General features: G+C 43.6%; 1 long non-coding RNA gene across 1 annotated transcript; it reads right to left on the reverse strand.

The window, feature by feature from the left end:
- Window positions 1–221: 221 nt before the first annotated feature.
- On the reverse strand, window positions 222–2,666 carry LOC112901086. Its single transcript, XR_003230242.1, has 3 exons — window positions 2,435–2,666; window positions 2,294–2,362; window positions 222–738 (listed from the first exon to the last, which is right to left on the reverse strand). It is a non-coding gene; the product is annotated as an uncharacterized LOC112901086 (long non-coding RNA).
- Between the last annotated feature and the right edge of the window lie 1,476 nt (window positions 2,667–4,142).

Consider the following 4,142-nt stretch of genomic DNA (forward strand, 5'->3'; position numbering starts at 1 on the left):
AAATTAGAGTGTTACAGTTGTGATTGAGAAACGGACGATTTTTCTTTTGAAGTAACCTTTTAATAACGGGTGGTATTACCAACCGGTACTAAACGCTATACACTAGTACCGGATGGTGTTACAAACCGGTACTAATATATTGGTTGTCTCCAAACCCTTCAGTTCACCCAAATATACCGGTAGGCATTGGAACCCGTACTAAAGTATCGGGAAGCAACGCATAAGCAAAAACATTGATAAACAATATGTAAAGTAAAACAAAGTAACTAATATGGTTATAAATCACTACTACAGATCGATTTTCACTGCCGGCCCTAAACCTATTTTCACCGTCGGTTTTGCGTGCCGGTGGTGAAATATCAGCAGTGAAAATGGATTATCACCACCGGCCCATAACACGGACCGGCAGTGATAATGTGTATATCACCGCCGGTCCATGTTACGGGCCGGCAGTGATAATCCTTTGCCGAGAAATTAATTAATCCAATCCCTCCCGCTCCTGCCCACTCGCAGAGCAACAATATATATCTCTTCTACTGCTCATCAGTCACATTTTACATCAATATGGATCAGTAGCAACACATCAAGAACAAAAATCATATACCATCATGGATCTGTAGTAACACATCAAGAACAAGATAGTTGCAGCAACATAATTGTGTTTGGTTGGCACGACTTGGGGAGGAAGGAGCAGCTCAGGATAAATTGACCTATCTTGATGGACAATGCACCAGCAGCCTGCAAGAACCAATCAAATGCAACATAAGTCCATGGCTGAACCAAAATAATTTAACTGAAAATACAGTAATGAGCACTCATGGACATATAGTGTGTTCAAAGGCTATAGAAAGCTAAAGACCCAAGAGGCCATGACAAGCTACTAGTAAGAGGCAATCATGTGTCTCTGCTCAAAAGGAAACTGTACAGTTTACTGAATTAAAATGCTGAAGTAAGTGAAGAGCAAAACATTCAGGCAAGCACAAGATACTGGAGGGAAAAAACAGATGAAGCTAACCATAGACAAAATGGCTAGCTGTATAAGATACGCGATGTGTGTGTGACTGTATAAAAAATTAAATCAGCTAGGCAAAGGAAAAATCACCAGCATGCAAAATTCAGTGGTGCAGGACTGAATAAGTAAAGCTAAGACAAAACTGAATAAGTAAAGCTAAGACCAAATTCAGTGATTTGCACCTTATAACAAGTAGTCAAGTACAAAATGCAGAACATGCAAATGCATGGTACAAAAGGTAAAGCTTATGCACCAAACAGAATTAAGGCACAGCACCTAAACAGGGTAAGTTTTATTGCAGTCATGGGGGGGTCAAGATAGCAACAATTTTCATTTATGTGATCACACACAGTATGCAGCAGAGGCAGTTTACTGAAAAATACTACAATGGAACACAGTATTCATTTTGTTTGGCCTGTTCTTCACAATGAACGTGATCAATTCAGATATAAGAGTCCTGGTTTATTTCAGGGGACAGTGTCTGAATACCCATTGTTTTTAGTGAGTATATACATGACTATTCTTGTTCTGCATCCTTGTAATCACCAGCTACAAGCAATTTTTCAGATCGCATATGAAACTCAAATTGACAGACGACTAAACATAAGCAGTTTATCCAATAGCGCTAGAGAGCTCAGAGCAGATGGGAGAGGTGATGAAGTGCTGCTCGTGGGGGTGGCCTTTTTATAGATGGGAGATAGGATGGCTGGACATTAGGACATAGAACACCATTCTCTGCATATTTCAAATGATTTTGGTTTGGTTGTTTGCTAGTTGTATGTATGCGTGGTGCAACTAGTCAATGTGACATGGCGTCCACGAACTGGCCGGTTAATTGGCTGGTCGCTATTTGACCACTGGAATGTTACTGATAATAAATCTTTCTTTGCAGAAGTAGGGTACTTAGTTGTACTGTGACTCGGTAATTAATGACAATATAAGTATTGTCATCATGGCAACTACAAACAGATGTTGGCAACTCTTACTCCATGTTTCAAAGCCAAAGTTAGCAGTAGTGGACATGATTCTTCTTTCTAATACTACTACTTTATTAATTAGAACTACTCTATAAGCTGTAGGCACAACTCTAAAACAAAAAAAAAACACCCTGATGCTTGTTTTTTTAATTGAAAGCGAAGACAAATCCATGTTTAATAGTGATCGGAAAGTGTATGATCATTGTAGTTCTGGCTGCATCGTTCCAATCAGCAACTGCAAGCTTTATTTTCATAGCTACACCTACAGGAGCCTACGAGGGTGGTAGGGAACGGGCAGGCGTACCACAGAACGGGAGCTCGCCGGAGGGGGGCTGGAGGGGAGCTCGCCGCTAGCCGGCACTTCCTTGCAGACCTGCAGTGAATGAGACGAAGAAATTGAGCCGGTAGTGCAGCCAGCGCAAATCCGGTTGCCATATCCACGAACCGTGTAGGGAGGGGCCGGCGCCGGATCGGGCCACGCGGTCCGGACGGAGGTCGGGGTGGGGGGGGAGGGGGGCGGGGGCGGTCGTCAGGGGCGGAGGTCCGGGGCGCCGCAGGGATCGGGGCCCATCCGGCGGGGTGGCGCGGAGGCGGGCGGGCGGAGGTCGGGGGAGGCGTCGGCGCGGAGGCAGGCGGGCGGAGGTCGTTGGAGGTGTCGGGGGCGCAGAGAGCGCGGGAGGAGGGGATCGAGAAATTGAAGAACCTAGGATCGGGTTTTGGATAAAAGGATTTCACCGCCAGCCCACGGCGGTGAAAATATTTTCACCATCGACATATAACAAAATCTGGTGATGAAAATAGATTGTATTTTTATACTGAAGATCCATAGCTAGGGCCGACGGTGAAAATAGTTTAGGGCTACAGTCCATTATAGCCACTTATTTTAGAGCTAGCGATGAAATATTTTCACCGCCAGTCCTTTAAGAACCGGCGATGAAAATGCCGGTAATGAAAATAGTTTATGTAGTAGTAAATATTATCAAGAATAAAATATTTAAGCTCAAACAACTCCGACACGCTTTAACAAAGAATCAAAGGACGTCATAAGTAAATATTGAAAGCATCTAGACCTCTAATTTAAGTTTTGATAATTAATGATAATATTTATGGACTAACAATTTTTTGAGAAGAAATGAGTATAGGTTGGTCCAAGAGAAAGTGAGCGTACGTGGATGCTATGAGAAAGCTTGGAATTGATGTTGAAGGAATTGCTCAAGGTAAAGGTACATAATAGGGTTTTTCTATTTTTGCTGGTCAAAAGGTAATTAGTGGATGAGATATAACCAGATTAATAGGATAGATAGCCGTTCTATCAAGAGAGATCAATGTGCATTTGCTTGACAGTTCTATAGTGCTATTTTGCTCAAACACTTGCACTGCATGCATGTGGGCTAACATAGTTTAAAAAATGGCAACTTAGATTTTAAATTGAGTGCTGACATGTTGAGGCGGATAGTCCGGGCGAAGATGGCGGACGGTCTACGGCCTTTCAAAAGTTGAGGATAGAAACTTTGTGTTTCTGGTGGGAGCTGAAAGGTGAACGGCGGACAGTCTAGTTCTTGGGGGCAGCACGGTCCGCCGGCTAATAATTTTTCTAGACAGAACCTCTATTGGTTCTGGTTGCGCTGAAAGGGTGAATGCTGGATGGTCTGCTAGCCTTATCCAGAAACCAGATAGAACTTGGCAAGTTCTGTATGTTCGAGTTCTTTAAACTATGGACGGTCCGCCAGGACTGAAACGGTCGACTCTGACACATATTTATTGCATTTCTATCCGTTGGATTTGAATAGCGGACAGTCCGGTCTGTATGAGACGGACAGTCTGCGAAAACTCTGTTTCCACGGGATTTGAGTGTAACCATTAAATTTCGAGGGGTTGGCTATATATACTCCTTGCCCGGCCGTGGGTGAGGTCTTTTGGCACTTTGGAAAGCATTCTTGACATTCTCGAGCTAGCCACCTCCTCTGTCTCTCTCACTCTTTGCTTAGGGATGCATTCTTGTGAGTGTGAGAGCATCCTAGTGCATTGCATCTAGAGTCTGGGCTTTGTGGCACTAGGGAGTCTTCAAGCAAGCGCTATCGATTTGTTACTCTTGGGAATTGCCACTCCCTAGATAGCTTGGAGAAGGTGAAACCATTGAGCCTTTCAAGAAC

Source organism: Panicum hallii, chromosome 7 (assembly GCF_002211085.1).
Source record: "Panicum hallii strain FIL2 chromosome 7, PHallii_v3.1, whole genome shotgun sequence".
Classification (NCBI taxonomy): domain Eukaryota; kingdom Viridiplantae; phylum Streptophyta; class Magnoliopsida; order Poales; family Poaceae; genus Panicum; species Panicum hallii.